Source organism: Helianthus annuus, chromosome 10 (genome assembly GCF_002127325.2).
Source record: "Helianthus annuus cultivar XRQ/B chromosome 10, HanXRQr2.0-SUNRISE, whole genome shotgun sequence".
In the NCBI taxonomy this organism is placed as follows: Eukaryota; Viridiplantae; Streptophyta; class Magnoliopsida; order Asterales; family Asteraceae; genus Helianthus; species Helianthus annuus.
The window spans coordinates 45,736,098-45,753,559 of NC_035442.2; the positions used below are offsets into that span (position 1 = coordinate 45,736,098).

The 17,462-nt window shown below is 39.8% G+C and overlaps 2 non-coding genes across 2 annotated transcripts; both read right to left on the reverse strand.

Moving 5' to 3' along the window:
* Positions 1-887: 887 nt before the first annotated feature.
* Positions 888-994, reverse strand: LOC118483386. The gene has a single exon (XR_004870674.1). It is a non-coding gene; the product is annotated as a small nucleolar RNA R71 (small nucleolar RNA).
* A 14,873-nt stretch (positions 995-15,867) lies between these two features.
* LOC118483395 lies at positions 15,868-15,974 on the reverse strand. Its single transcript, XR_004870683.1, has one exon. It is a non-coding gene; the product is annotated as a small nucleolar RNA R71 (small nucleolar RNA).
* Positions 15,975-17,462: the final 1,488 nt, after the last annotated feature.

Below are 17,462 nucleotides of genomic sequence, written 5' to 3' on the forward strand. Positions count from 1 at the left end.
TAGCGCCGTTGCCGGGGACACAAGGATTTTAAGAAAGTTAGGAATCAACGGCCTAATCATATTTTTATCTTTCTTTTTATTTTTTTTAGATTTTTTTTAGTTTTTCAGCTTCTGCAGAGCTCAGCACGGGCCGTGCCTGGTCGGACACGGGCTGTGCCCAGCATCGTTACTGGCAGTTTTTAGTTTTCCAAGTTACAGAAGGCTGACCACGGGGCCGTGTCGGTGCAACACGGGGTCGTGTCCAACTTTCCAGTAACTGGGATCTGGAAAACAATCACTGTAACTCCGACCACGGGCCGTGTTTGCTGAGCACGGGGCCGTGGTGAACCTTCTGACCAGCTTTCTTTTCTGTTTTTATTGCAGGACTTGGAACCAGATGCCATCTTACATAGTGTATGAGCTCCAGTTCTAATAAGGACATAAAAGAACCTCTAGAAGAACCCGAACGCTTTCTCAGAAAAAGACTAAAAGCTAAAAATCAAGAGAAAGTTTCGGGGAATCCACCTCAAATGGCGGACCAACATACCCTCATGGATTATCTACGACCCACGGTAGGTAACCTAGGCGCCGCTATCAATGCACCGAATGTTGAAGCCAACAACTTTGAACTTCGGTCGCATTTGATACAAATGCTCCAAAACTCCGCAACCTTCCATGGGCTTGCGGATGAGGATCCCCATTTACATATTACTAATTTCTTAGAAATATGTGATACCTTTCGGATCAATGGAGCATCAAATGACGCCATCCGCCTTCGAATGTTTCCTTTTTCACTAAAAGACCGAGCAAAAGCTTGGCTCAACGCCCTCCCAGCTGGATCGGTAAACACCTGGGATGAACTAGCCCAAAAATTTCTATATAAGTATTTCCCTCCCGCTAAAACGACTAAATTAATGACTGAAATTAATAGATATTCATAAGAGGACGGGGAATCCTTATATGAAACTTGGGAAAGGTTCAAGGAACAATTACGCAAGTGTCCACATCATGGCCTTGCGATATGGCAACAAGTATCCACTTTCTATAATGGACTGTTGCCACACACAAGGCAGACACTTGACTCTAGCTCCAGGGGACTTTTAGGTAATCGCCGCCCGCATGAAATATATAACCAAATTGAGGAAATTGCTCAAACCAATTTTCAGTGGCACACCCCCCGAGGCAATAAATCTATTACCCCGGGCGCCCATAAGGTTGATGAAAGCACTTCTTTACAAGCCCAAATCGAGGCCCTTTCTTCAAAAATAAAAAAAAATTAGAAATGACAAAAACAGTCTCGGTTATGGCTTGTGAAGGGTGTGGTGGGCCACATGAAAATTGGAGTTGTATGAAAGAAACGGACGATCAACAAGAGTCGGTAAGCTACACTGATAATAGACCTAGGCCGTCGGGTCCTCCAATGGGCACTTACAACCAAGGATGGCGAAGCCACCCAAACCTTGGTTGGAAAGAGCCCGGCAATAGTAGTAACCAACAAACCCAACGAACAAACTTTCAACAACCAAGAAATGAGTCACAAAATTTCACTCAACAACAAGGTGGACGAGAAAGGCTTGAAGATACTGTATCTCGCCTCATCTCCGACACTGAAAAAAAAAACTCGAAAAGGTTTCTACAATTAGAGTCAAATTTTAGAAATCAACAAGCTAGTATTCAAAACATAGAAAAACAATTAAATCAACTAGCTCAAAATTTTTCCGAGAGACCACAAGGTGCATTACCAAGCAATACCGAAACAAACCCAAAAGCGCAAGTTCATCTCATCACGTTACAAAACCGCACCGTGGGGCCTGCGGAAGCGCCACCGCCGACAGAAGAAACTGTACCCCCGCCTCTGCAGGAGAAGAACTCCCCTCCGTCATCAGAGCCTACCAAGGCTCCTCGAGTTCCATACCCCGGTAGGTTAATTCGTCAAAAGACCAATGAGCAATTCTCAAAATTCGAAAGTCTATTAAAACAATTGCATGTCAATATTCCTTTTATTGATGTCCTAACCCAAATGCCCAAATACTCTAAGTTCATGAGGGACTTCCTCACTCATAAAAAGAAAATTGAAACTTTGCAATTAGTTAACTTAGGCGAAGAATGCTCTGCTCTCGTACTCAACAAACTTCCCCAAAAGAAAATCGATCCCGGAAGCTTCACGATCCCCTGCTCAATCGGGGATTCCCCCGTTCGTAATGCACTAGCCGATCTTGGGGCTAGCATCAACCTCATGCCCTCATTAATGTTTAAAAGACTCGGCCTAGGAACAACGAGTCCTACAAAAATGAGCATACAGCTTGCTGATCGATCCGTCAAATTCCCGCAAGGTGTCATCGAAAATGTCCTGGTATAGGTAAGCAAATTCGTCTATCCGGCCGACTTTGTCATACTCGATATGGAGGAAGACACCGAGGTCCCCCTCATACTAGGGAGACCATTTCTTGCCACCGCACAAGCAGTGGTAGATATGAATGACGGAACACTCACCTTGAGGTACGGGGATGATGAAGTAAAATTCGGAGTTGGGAAGAGAATAGAAGACGACGACCCGGTCAACTACATGAAGGTTATTGATTCGAGTTTGGATGCTGCTCTCCGACGGTGTAACATGGGATGCCAAACATCCTACTCAGAAAATATATAACCTCACATTGGGTCTAGCCAAGGACCCTTATAAACGTGGCGCACCACGGAGGCATTCCGCGGAACTATCCTTAGTTTAGTTTAATCTTTTTAGTTTTAATTTGCAAGAATAAAACACACTCATGGTGGTAAAGGATGAAAAGGGGAATGAGAAAAATGGCCCTATGCACAAGAACAAGGCAACCCGACATAAATTTCTCCATTACAGAAGGTTCAACACGGGCCCTGTCCAACCAACACGGCCGCGTGCTGAACCCCCTGCAGAAAAATGCCCAGTTCAGGTAACTGGACACGGGCCGTGTTCACCAGACACACCCCCGTGTCCAGGCTTCTGTCTCTTTTCTTTAATTTTTGTTACTAGCACCTGAACACGGGGCCGTGTCCGGTCCCCACGGGGCCGTGTCCAGACTGCCAGTAACATAAATCTTTGCTTTTTAACACCACATTACACATCCAATCAACCTAAAAAATTTATTTTTGGGACACATTGAGGACAATGTGTAATTTAAGTGTGGGGGGAGCTAAAACCTTGAAATTTTGCAAGTCCTATTAACAAACCTTACACAAAACTCTATTGGAACCGCTAATCACCCCAAATTTTTTCAAAAACTTTTCGTTTTCTTTTACTTGTCTTGGTTTAATTTGGGAATAACAAGTTCTAAAAAGGTTATATTTTTATAAATTTACAACCGACAACGTCGTGATAAAAAGAACCAACATAAGAAAATTATGAAACGGCATGACAAGCTTGGTTAAAATTCGATTATATATACTTGATCACATAAAAACCCATTCCCACAAAAGTGAGTTTTGAGCCTTTATTGAGCATAAAATTTACATCTTTAGACTAAATGCTCATTTTTCGTTTCTTGTGTGAATAGCCGCTTGGTTCTTACGACTCTAGAACTTGCCACGACAATTCATTCCCGGTCCTTACCAACTTAAACCCAAGTAAGTAAATGATGGAGGCATTAGGACTAACCATTTTTCTTTCTACACCATTATTTTTCAATTTTTTTTACCACCTACCCAAAATCTCCCTAGTTAACCCCTTTGAGCCTAAACCTTTCATTTCTTTACCCTAAAACCTTTTCACCCACCAAAAACCCTTTTTATTTTCACCCTTTATTTTAGTAACAAGCTCGGTTTTTCGTGTGACTAAAAAAAAAATGATGAAGTTAGAAATAAACAAACAAAGCTATTAAAAAAGCTTGTTTGGAGAAATACTTCGAAATAAAAAGTCACTAAAACAAAGTGTTTTACGAAAACCGACGCTTTTTACGCTTTTCGCCATTTTCTACTAACCCATTCACCCACCTTTAGCCCAAGCCTATACCCAAAAAGTCCTCTTGATATTTACAAAGGTAACAAGTTAAAAAGGAGGAGGATTGATTGCTTGGCAAGCTTATGGTAGGAATAAGTTCCACGCCGCTCTCGAGTGATTCACTAAAAATACACCTTCGGCCGAGTGTGAGTGATTTCTCCCGTGAGGTATGTGAACTTGTATATAAATGGAATTTTAAAAAAAGGCATGTTATGCCCAAATTAATAATTTCTCCTATGAAACGTTCTAAACAAATCATAACGAATAGGATTGTAAATAAATAAAAATAAAACCCAAAAAGATCTTGGATTCCTGGCACTCTATGACAAGCCAAAAACCTTCTCTTCTACCCATTCCATTTGGGAGTGTGAGCCACATATTAAAGAGTTTTGCTTGAGGACAAGCAAAAGTTCAAGTGTGGGGGTATTTGATGTGTGTAAAATGCAACATATAAATCACATCAATTGAGGCATAAAACTAACCCTTTTTAAGTACTAATGTTGGAAAATGTTAGGACCGGTTTTACTCCGAAACGATTGCGTAATCGAACGTGTGACGTGCGGAATCCGTACATGAACGCGAGCTAACACACGAGACGTAATATAAACGTGATTCTATTCACGAATCTGAAAATGTACAGCACCTGAATCACGAATAACGAACTTTCTCTCTCTAGCTTTCTCTCTCTAGCTTCCTCTCTCTAAGTTGTGAAAAATGACAAGAGTTCCAAGAGTTCTAAACTAGAAGCCCTAGAGATCTATTTATAGGCCAAGGGATTAATGAGGAATCTCATTAATTACAATTATGCCACCTTGCCTTTTTTTACTAACTATCACTAAAATAACAATGTAACTCTCGTTTTCTTCGGTTTTCAGCTACGGACTAGATTGACGGAGGCGATAGACAGATAATGCACTAAAAGACTCCCCCTTGGATATTGCTGTAGTCAATCTGTAGTCAACTCGTAGCGACTTTTCTTTCTCTCTCTTTGAGTCTTCTAGAAGCTTTAACACGTCTTCAGCTACACAGACTTCCCCTTGCTCAAACAGAATCCCAGTGGATCTGTCTTCAGCTTCAGCTTCTCCTTTCTGTAGACTCTTTTCTTTGTCAGACTCCCCCTTTCGTCAAGCTTCCGTGCTTTGGGATCGACACCTTGCTTTCCGGTTACAAGCTCTTCCTGGAACGATACCTGGCACCTTGTCTGCTTCCGTTTGCGTTGAGCTCGTCTTCAGACTCCCCCTTAGACTCAGCTTTCGGGATCGTAGTCTGGTATAACATCTGAACACTCAGACATTTATAAGTAACAATGTTTTGAACATTCAATTAAATTCTCTAATCCACTCCCCCTATCAACTAACTTTACAGATATGGCAGCGTTAAAGAATCCAACTCCCTCACAGTTAATCTTCCAAGTCCAAATTAATGACCTTGGAGACATCACAAACTGTTTTTGAAATTTTTGATTTTAAATCAAGTATCAAATTAATGAACTTGTTTTATTTTTCAGAAACACAATCAGCTTACTTAGATTTTGAAACTCAGCAACTCGGACATCGGTTTATCGAAAATAAAGTAGAAATCAAAATCTTTTTGTATTTTCTGAAAATATAAAGCAGTAAAGAAATATATACAAACATATTTACAGACAATATTTTTGTTTGAGTATGCGTCAGAGGATCATATCAGTTTTTGACAAGTCACAAGTACCGTTGAGCTTAGTTACACATTAAGAATTAAACAATTCACTTAGATTGTCAATATACTGATCCACTTAAATTTTCATACAAATTTCAACTAATTCAGGATACGATTTAGATGTTTTAAGACTTAAACTCATTCATGTGTCCCACCTCTTGAATATACTCCCGTATCCAGAATCCCAATATTCAGTCTTACAGGTGATTAATACTACAATGATATCTGTACATAAATTAGGTATGCGAGGACTGAGGGATCTCAGGTCGATACTTCCGTATGCGCAGAGAGATATCAGTTTCGACTTTTTGGTATGTCCCCTTTAGAGGATCTTTTAGCATTACAACAGCAGCGATTATCAATTTTATTGTTTCATCTGCATGCTGAGGGTTTATGCTGTGTTTCAAGCATTTGGTGAAAGTATTAGCCAAGGACTAGGTCAGAACTACCGTTCAGCAGAAGTCCCGGAATAATACCCCAGACATCATAGAGTATAAAAACCTAGTATATCAGAATACGAGACCTTTCAAACGAGATTTCAGGGGTTACCTATATATCCAAGTAGTGTTCCCCACGAAATAAGCAAGTTTGAATTTAAGTTTATATCCCGAAAAAGTTTACTAAGTGTATAAAAACCTATCGACATATCATCAGTGAGACTGTTTAACGCTATTTAATCATTACAATTCTTTAGCATACTGTAACTGTCTACTGATGTACTATCATTTCCTCTTTTTTACACAAAACTCAAATTTTTTGAATTTTATCATGTTTTTGTATTTTTCAAATTTTCTAATGTTTTTGTATTTTCTGACAATATTTCTCCCCCTAAAATGCAAAACCATTAAAAGAAATTTGACAAACCGATGTAGATAGCTTTGTCTCTCCATCCATTTTCTGCTTCTCGTGTACCGAATTACAGAAAACATAACATACTATTTAGCACAATTAACAGAAAAACTAACATACAGTACCCCCATGATTTACAACACATTGATTTTTACAGTTTGAAAACCGTTTTTCAATCTGGTGAAAGTAATCATGTTTGTTCAGCCGTGAGGGTTTCGGCGTATTCCATCAACACATATTTTTGGAATTTTCTATTTTTGACAAAAATTAAAAACAAACATATTTTTGGTTTTTCAAATTTTAACAAACTAAAACATATTTTTGGTTTTTAATTTTCAAATTTTTAGAGTTTTTGAAATATTGTTTATTTATGTACAGAAAAACATATAAACTCCCTGTTTCAACCAAACCAGGGTCCAGCAGCCTTCTCCTCCTCTTGGTGTGCCAGGCTGCTCCAATTTCCAAACTTACAATCTTCAGAATTCTTGAGCACCTGCACATTCAACTAATTGAATTACTTGAACAATTTAGCCCAGGTCTGTTGAACTTTAGGCATTTCAATACAATAATTTTCATTCAATGCTGGAAATTCATTGTCATTTTTCACAAAAACTTTCTCAATTTTAACTTCAACTTTCTCATCTTTTACCGAATCAACATGTTTCTTAACACTCCATGCTTGACCTTTTGGTGTTCCTCGTTTGTAAAAATGTGAATCTTTTTGAACACTTTGGTTTTGAACAACAACTTTTGGTTTCCAAACCTCTTGGAGTTTTGTCATATCAACTGATGTTTTCCAACTCTGTGTTGTTCTGAACCTGGGTGTATGAGAATTCCAGGTCTGTCTTGAATCAAACCTGTTCTGGTTTGAATTCCAATTTTGATTCGAAGCAAACTTATTTGTGTTGTACATCCAAGTTTGTTTTGAATTAAATCTGGTTGACCTTTGTCTCACATACTCAGATTTTTGTTTCTCAGCATCAATCTTCGTTTGATCAACATCCACAGGTTTTAAATTTGGACACTTGCGTGCAACATGTCCTTTTTGATCACATTTAAAACATGTTCTCATGGACACATCTTTGACCTGTGGTTGTTTCTTTTGCTTTTGAGCCTCAAACTCAGCATTAGACTGTCGTCCAATTTTAAGTTCTTTTTCCTCATCCAAACTGTTTCCCTGTACAAAACTCATTTTTGCCTGATAATTTGGCATTTCATTTTTGTTTCGATTCTGTTTCTTCTTATAACCCAACCCAGCCTTCATGTTTTTCTTTTTGAAACCAGGTTTGTTATACGAACCTTTATGACTCTTACCAACAAACTTTGAAATCTCAGACTTCTCAATCTCAACCATTTTGAAAACTTTGTCACCTTTTTCTAAAATCACATTCTGAATCGGGAATACAACATCTAAGAATAATTTGTCTGATCCAATCATGGTATAAACCAATCCCTTTGAATCATCATTCAAATTTTTCTCGGATTTTGTGTTTTTCAGATATGCATCATGAAGATTTCCTTCATCTTCATCCTGTGATTCAGATTTACCTGTATCAACCGACTCTTCTTTCAACACACTTTCAACGACTTTACCTACCACCTCTGAATCATGAGAATCATCAGATTTGGAATAGGTTATGTCAATGTTGTCTGGCAATTGGTCTACCATGTTGAAAGCTTTTTCGACCTTTTCCTCATCATAAAATGCAAACTTTTCCGGTGGTGGAACTTGATGAAACTCTGAGCCAATGCCTTTCTTGTTCTGCTCAGACTCACCATCTCCCGGTTTTATATTGAAAATTCTTTCAAGCACATATGACGACGCGTGGTAACTTTTTAACTTGTTGTTATCCTGTTCTAGATCAGCAATATGTCGCTTTAGCTTAGCAACATCTTCAATATAGGAATTAACAACATCTTGTTTTATAGCATACATTCGTTTAAGCTCTTTGGTTGTTTCAGAAAGATAATTCATTCTAGATTGAGCATATTTCATTTCATCTTTTACTTTATCATACGACTCTTTCATAACATGATATGATAATTGCATTGAGTCATATTCCTTTTTCATTTCTTGAACCACATTTTCTTTTTGTGAACATTCATTTTTCATTTTCAAAACATCTTCTTTCAAAACTTCATTTTCTTTTTCTAACTTTGAACATTTTCCTGAAAGTTTTTCATCTTTTTCGTTAAAAACTTTTTCTTTTTCTAACATCTCTTTGCATTTTGCTTTGAAAATGTTTTCGATTTTTGTGAATTCAAGTTCTCTTGTTCTGAATTGCTTGTCTTTTTCAGTACAAGCTCTGCATGGTTCCATGCATTTCTTGCACTGTTCAATTTGTGTTAAGACTTCAGAATCAGAATGTACCTCAGTGATTGGCACTTCGGTGTTTTCAGCAGCCTCTGTCTGCTTCATCTCAGCATCATTCAGCTTTTGTTCAACACTGACTTCCTCACCAGCATCACCATCTTTCTCATTCTCATTCTTTTCTTCTTTCTTCACTTCTTCTTCAATTTTCTGTTCTTCAGTAACAGCTTCTTTCACAACTTCTGCTTCAACAACTTCTGTTTCAGCAACCTTCTTCAAATTCTCCACCATCTCTTCAACATTTTTCTTCATTCTTTCCTCATCTCTTTTTCTCAAACATGACAGCATAGCATATCTGATATCTTTTTCATACTGTTTAACGTATGCATTATCTTTCATCACTCTTCTGTAATATTCAGCTCTCAATGGAACAACAAGAAGAACATCATCAAAAATTATGTCTTTCTTTGGAACAACAGGTTCTCCTTCTCTGTTGTACTAGCATTCTCTTTTCTTATCCCATCTTCTGTTGCTGACAGCACTCTCATATTCTTCCTGCATGTCATCCATTCTGTTGTAGACCACATTTCTTTCTTTGTAAGTCTTCTCACTCAAGATCTCTTCTCGAGTTTTCTCTTTGACCTCAACTTTTTCTTCATGGATCTCAGCAGTGTCTTTTTCTTTGTTTTCATTTTTAATCTCAGCAACATAAACAAACTTTCTTGGTTCAGTCATAGCTCTCCCATGAGCTGTTTTACGAACATTCTCCAAACGATCTTCTTCTGGACAAATTTGAGACCAATCATAGCCTTCATCCTCATAAATCAACTTTCTTTCGGGAGCAATTACAGCATAAGCTCTTGATTTTTCTTTCGGTTTATCTTCAATCAACTTTGGCTCTTCTCTGCTTCGATGGTAAATCGCCTTTTGATAATAGTCATCGTTGAAAGGACGTTCATTTCCTTCAACAACTTCAGAGTTTCTACATTCTCTTTTGAAATGACCTTTTTGCTTGCATCTAAAGCAGGTCACTTTGGATTTGTCGAATCCAAGCTTTGTTGACGCACCTCCAAGCGATTGTTTTCCGGTAATCTCCATATACCTCTGAGCTCTGCGAATGCAACTAGCTAAACACCAACGGATGTCAATGAGTTCCATCTCTTCCGGATCAATCTGGTCGTAGTCTTCTTTGGTCAATTCGGAGTTTCCAATTTTGCCAGCTACAAGACCTTCATATGATTCCAGAACCGATGCGAGAAAACTCATTTGCTGCTTCGCTGCATTGATGCTCATTGCTGGAGAATTCTTCAATTTAAGAGCAATGTTGCAAAGAATTTCTTCGGAATCATCAGACTTTGACTGTGACGATGAATGATATCCAGAATGATGACTTGTTGACGTGGTTTGTGGCTCTTTCATCTTCTCACCACTAAATGCTATTTTTGGTGAACCAACGCCTTTATCAGAAGTTACACTGCCTTTGTAATACAGACCCACATTTTGTTGATGTGTAGAACCAGTCATCTTGTTCTGCTTTTGTAATTCCAGATCATGACTTTCAATCTTTTCAAACAAAGAATCAAGAGAAATTTCATCATATGAAGCATCATTTTTTAATATAAAAACAAACGTTTGCCACTGATCTGCTCGTGGTAACGCTTCAATGACTTTATCAATAAGTTCCTCTCTTGTTTTATCAATTTTAAAACGTTCAAGCTCTATTTTAAGATGACAGAATCTTTCGATCATTTGTCTCACTGTCTCTCCTTTTATGTTATCAAACAGATCAAATTCCTTTTTTAGTAAAGCAATTTTATTTTTCCGAATCTGTTTTCCCCCCTCAGCTTTAACTCGTAAAGCTTCCCAAACCGACTTTGACGATCCATCATGAGTGAGCAATGCGAATATATCATTTCTGATTGTTGACTGGATCAATGCAATCATTCTTTGTTCGGCAGCAAATTCTGCTTTGTCATCTTTTGTAAAGTCTTTGAATGATAGTTCTTCGTTCTTGTCATTCTTTGGCCTTTCATATCCAAATTCCAGACAAAACCAACTTTCATGCGCATACGCTTTTGCCCAATTGATGAAACGTTCTTTCCACCAGATATAATCTTCAATGCTATCAAGAGTTGGTGGCTTTGAATGCGTTCCATAGAAGTTATCATGCTTGATATTCTCGTTGATGGCTTTCGTAATGGTTTTCGGGGTAACATTTGCAATCTCGGTCGATTCGGACGTGAACGCGTTGAAGAATGTATTGTAGAATTCCTCAGCCATGATGCGAATTTCTTCAATTACCTGAATCACAAACACAAAACAAGCAAATATTAGTTCAAACACTATCAAACAATCGAAACAAAATACTCGAACTGGTGAATATTCTGTGCGAGATTGACGATTGACAGACTGAAGATTGATACACCGTGCGAACGGAACTTGATGCGAACTGAGATTCGAATTTTCAAACTGTACAAAAAGCTATGAACCGGCAAAACCACACGACCTGGAACGAGTTTGAATTTGAACGAACTGAACCTCCTTTTGTGAACTGGGACCAGATTCAAAATATGATGTAGCTTTTACTATTGACAAACAACAATCAACCTATATACTTGGGCTGTAACAATGATCACATGGGCCAACTTGATTAGATCTGATCAACAACTTCTATATAAATGCCATTATAATGGTGATTGAGCCAACAATAAATGGAAGGTGCCGACAACAAACTCAAATATTCAATATAGACTTATTGGGCGGCAACTAGTGACATCTCTTATTGGGCCAAAAAGCTTAATGGGGCGGTGGACTAATTGTAGCAAATGGGCGGTGAATTGTATTTTATACACTCTTTAAATGGGCGACAATCACTGCACATGGGTCATCGATTTAATGGACGACACACAAGATTGGCCAACAAAACAAATGGGGCGGTGTAATGGGGGTATAATTGGACCGATTTTTGTGTCACCTTTCACGTGCAATATACTTTGATTAGACCTTTGTTTAATTTGTTTCACGTGCACTTTGGGTTAAACAAGGAATCAGTCGACAAGCTCAATTCATAACTAGCTCTGATTGGGCCGTTAATTTGAAGGTGGCCGACAACTGTTCCAACCACAGGCTGAATGAGGAAGATGACACAAAAGCGATCCCACCTCTTGATTTTATGAGCGGACCACAAAATGTATTATGAGCGGTCCTCAATGAGTACCTATGAGCGATCCACCAAGTTCATATAAGCGATCTAAACAACTAATTTGGAGCGGTCCAGAAACTTTATCCTATGAGCGATCCAACATGTTGCACAAAAAGCGGTTCACATCTGTTCAAATAAGCGAACCAGACATGCAGACCTGCAACTTTGACGCGATTTCGAACGAAAAAATCTCGATTTCTCCTAAACGGTTTGGAGTTTCGATCTGAAACTTGGTAGGGTTGTAGATCGGGTATAGGCGCACAACATATCCAAAAATCAGCTGAAACGGACCATAAAAACCTGTTCGATTCGACGAAAAACAGTTAAAACCGCAAGAAATATGAAAAAGATGAAGAACTAGATGAAATTCGGATCTGAATCTGATGTAATCCTGTGCGAAATCGTGTGAAAGATCAGTGTAATCGAGCTCCTGCTCTGATACCACTTGTTAGGACCGGTTTTACTCCGAAACGATTGCGTAATCGAACGTGTGACGTGCGGAATCCGTACACGAACGCGAGCTAACACACGAGACGTAATATAAACGTGATTCTATTAACGAATCTGAAAATGTACAGCACCTGAATCACGAATAACGAACTTTCTCTCTCTAGCTTTCTCTCTCTAGCTTCCTCTCTCTAAGTTGTGAAAAATGACAAGAGTTCCAAGAGTTCTAAACTAGAAGCCCTAGAGATCTATTTATAGGCCAAGGGATTAATGAGGAATCTCATTAATTACAATTATGCCACCTTGCCTTTTTTTACTAACTATCACTAAAATAACAATGTAACTCTCGTTTTCTTCGGTTTTCAGCTACGGACTAGATTGACGGAGGCGATAGACAGATAATGCACTAACAGAAAAAGAGTGTTTTTGTCTTCCTTGTGTATTTTCAGGATAAAATGAGCTCAAATTCACAAAAGAAGCAAAAAGACAGCTAAATCTAACATAAATACAAGAAAAGGAACAAAAGTGGATTGCCCGACCCCTCAACGGCATCTCCCCAAGCAGAAAAGAGAAGTCGGGTCGGGTTGGGTCATGGGTCAAAACGGGTTCGGGTCAGAACGGGTTCGGGTCAAAACGGGTCAATTAAAAAAAGGGTTGTTTTGGTTCGGGTTGGAACGAGTTCGGGTCGGAACGGGTTCGGGTCAGAACGGGTTCGGGTCAGAACGGGTTCGGGTTGGAACGGGTCCGGGTCAGAACGGGTTTCGGGTCGGGTCAGTTTTGTTAAAAAAAAATGCTTTTTTTAAAAAGAGAGAGATTGTACATCAAGGGGCAATTTTGTCGGGTTGAAACGGGTCCAGGTCGGTTCGGGTTGATTATATTTCATCATTCTAACTTGTAAGATTTGTTGTTTCCTAAAACTAGAAGTTGTTGTAATGGTATAAGCTGGCTTAGAGTTTGTTTTCTTTTGACAACCAGATATTTTAAATTCAAATATGTAGAACATTATTTTCAGAAAACTGAAAAGGTATTTACCACACTGGAGCTGTTGTTGAGGTAATGAAGGTCCTTAACAAAGACTCTGATCCTGGGGGAGTTGGACGATATATTGCGTATTTCCTTTTGTTTTAATTAATTTTGTATATTTATTCTAGTTAAAACGGTTAAAGAAACCAGACCAGCAATTGTAGGGGTATCTATCGTCTTTCGTTTTTTTATGGTGGGGGATCTGAAATTAGAGTGTCTTAGAACTATTCCTGAAAAAAAGCACCTTCTGAAGAACGTTCATCGTAGAAAACCGATTCATCGTGAAACGGTTCGGTTCGAAGCGGTAATGGTCGAAACAGTACGGGTCGAAACGGTTCACATCGAAACGGTTCGCGTCGAAACGGTTCGATTCGAAACGGTACTGGTTGAAACGGTACGGGTTGAAACGGTTCCCGTCGAAACGGTACTGGTCGAAACGGTTCAATTCGAAACGGTACTGGTCGAAACGGTACGGGTAGAAACGGTACTGGTCGAAACGGTTCGTGTCGAAACGGTACGGGTCGAAACGGTATGGGTCGAAACGGTACGCGTCGAAACGGTTCGCATCGAAACGGTTCGCGTCGAAACGGTTCGCGTCGAAACGGTACGAAACTCGTCCCGACCCGAAACTCGTCTCGTGCGGAAACTCGTGCCGGCCCAAAACCTGTTGCGATCAAAAACCCGTCTGTGCAGAAACCCGTGTTGGCCCGAAACCCGACCCGTTTCTTTAAGACACTAACCCACATCGACCCATTTCTTTAATGTTGTCGACCCGCTTTGACCCGAAAATAACAAGATGGAATTTTAAGTGACCCATTATGACCCAATTAGTTAAAATATCTTACCCAAATGAACCCATATAATTTTAAAAGCAACCCAAATTGACCCATTTAGAAGGCTTTGGGTCAAGATTGCCCCCTCTACTCAGACTACTTAGTCGAGGGTAACGTCACCGCCAAAAGCGGGGCCTACCATAATTTGCATTAATAACTTAATTCATTATCTTCCAATAATCCGACCCTTTAGGATTGTATCCTTGCTGACTCAAACTACTGGGTTGAGGGTAACGTCGCCTTCAAAAGAGGGGCCTACTACAAATAACTAAGATAATCTCTTAAACAAGTGCAAAAGTGCGAAAATAATCAAAGGTTATACTAATACACGAGTCGGATCCAAGTGATTCATCTTGTCTATCTGTTTTTATTTTATTTTTTAAATTTTCAGCATTTAGTTAGTTTTTATTTTCTTAATTTAAAAATCTTTTCTAACTTCTTTTTGATTTGATTAGACGTTGAGGATAAACCGGTACTAAAAGCTCTTGTGTCCTTGGACGACCTCGGTATCTTACCAACCTATACTACGTCCACGATGGGTGCACTTGCCCATATGTGTGTTTAGTGTTAGTAAATATCGTGTTTTATAAATTTAAAACTTGGCTAAAAGTGTAAAAAGGGCTTAAATATACATCTAAATTATATTACACCTAACGCACATCAAGTTTTTGGCGCCGTTGCCAGGGACACAAGGATTTTAAGAAAGTTAGGAATCAACGGCCTAATCATATTTTTATCTTTCTTTTTATTTTTTTAGAACTTTTTTAGTTTTTCAGCTTCTGCAGAGCTCAGCACGGGTCGTGCCTGGTCGGACACGGGGCGTGCCCAGCATCGTTACTAGCAGTTTTTAGTTTTCCAAGTTACAGAAGGCTGACCACGGGGCCGTGTCGGTGCAACACGGGGTCGTGTCCAACTTTCCAGTAACTGGGATCTGGAAAACAATCACTGTAACTCCGACCACAGGCCGTGTTCGCTGAGCACGGGGCCGTGGTGAACCTTCTGACCAGCATTCTTTTCTGTTTTTATTGCAGGACTTAGAACCAGACGCCAACTTACATAGTGTATGAGCTCCAGTCCTAATAAGGACATAAAAGAACCTCTAGAAGAACCCGAACGCTTTCTCAGAAAAAGACTAAAAGCTAAAAATCAAGAGAAAGTTTCCGGGAATCCACCTCAAATGGCGGACCAACGTACCCTCATGGATTATCTACGACCCACCGTAGGTAACCTAGGCGCCGCTATCAATGCACCGAATGTTGAAGCCAATAACTTCGAACTTCGGTCGCATTTGATACAAATGCTCCAAAACTCCGCAACCTTCCATGGGCTTGCGGATGAGGATCCCCATTTACATATTACTAATTTCTTAGAAATATGTGATACCGTTCGGATCAATGGAGCATCAAATGACGCCATCCGCCTTCGAATGTTTCCTTTTTCACTAAAAGACCGAGCAAAAGCTTGGCTCAACGCCCTCCCAGCTGGATCGGTAAACACCTGTGATGAACTAGCCCAAAAATTTCTATATAAGTATTTCCCTCCCGCTAAAACGGCTAAATTAATGACTAAAATTAATACATATTCACAAGAGGACGGGGAATCCTTATATGAAACTTGGGAAAGGTTCAAGGAACAATTACGCAAGTGTCCACATCATGGCCTTGCGATATGGCAACAAGTATCCACTTTCTATAATGGACTGTTGCCACACACAAGGCAGACACTTGACTCTAGCTCCGGGGGACTTTTAGGTAATCGCCGCCCGCATAAATATATAACCAAATTGAGGAAATTGCTCAAACCAATTTTCAGTGGCACACCCCCCGAGGCAATAAATCTATTGCCCCGGGCGCCCATAAGGTTGATGAAAGCACTTCTTTACAAGCCCAAATCGAGGCCCTTTCTTCAAAAACAAAAAAATTAGAAATGACAAAAACAGTCTCGGTTATGGCTTGTGAAGGGTGTGGTGGGCCACATGAAAATTGGAGTTGTATGAAAGAAACGGACGATCAACAAGAGTCGGTAAGCTACATTGATAATAGACCTAGGCCGTCGGGTCCTCCAATGGGCACTTACAACCAAGGATGGCGAAGCCACCCAAACCTTGGTTGGAAAGAGCCCGGCAATAGTAGTAACCAACAAACCCAACGAACAAACTTTCAACAACCAAGAAATGAGTCACAAAATTTCACTCAACAACAAGGTGGACGAGAAAGGCTTGAAGATACTGTATCTCGCCTCATCTCCGACACTGAAAAAAAAAACTCGGAAAGGTTTCTACAATTAGAGTCAAATTTTAGAAATCAACAAGCTAGTATTCAAAACATAGAAAAACAATTAAATCAACTAGCTCAAAATTTTTCCGAGAGACCACAAGGTGCATTACCAAGCAATACCGAAACAAACCCAAAAGCGCAAGTTCATCTCATCACGTTACAAAACCGCACCGTGGGGCCTGCGGAAGCGCCACCGCCGACAGAAGAAATTGTACCCCCGCCTCTGCAGGAGAAGAACTCCCCTCCGTCATCAGAGCCTACCAAGGCTCCTCGAGTTCCATACCCCGGTAGGTTAATTCGTCAAACGACCAATGAGCAATTCTCAAAATTCGAAAGTCTATCAAAACAATTGCATGTCAATATTCCTTTTATTGATGTCCTAACCCAAATGCCCAAATACTCTAAGTTCATGAGGGACTTCCTCACTCATAAAAAGAAAATTGAAACTTTGCAATTAGTTAACTTAGGCGAAGAATGCTCTGCTCTCGTACTCAACAAACTTCCCCAAAAGAAAATCGATCCCGGAAGCTTCACGATCCCATGCTCAATCGGGGATTCCCCCGTTCGTAATGCACTAGCCGATCTTGGGGCTAGCATCAACCTCATGCCCTCATCAATGTTTAAAAGACTCGGCCTAGGAACAACGAGTCCTACAAAAATGAGCATACAGCTTGCTGATCGATCCATCAAATTCCCGCAAGGTGTCATCGAAAATGTCCTGGTAAAGGTAAGCAAATTCGTCTATCCGGCCGACTTTGTCATACTCGATATGGAGGAAGACACCGAGGTCCCCCTCATACTAGGGAGACCATTTCTTGCCACCGCACAAGCAGTGGTAGATATGAATGACGGAACACTCACCTTGAGGTACGGG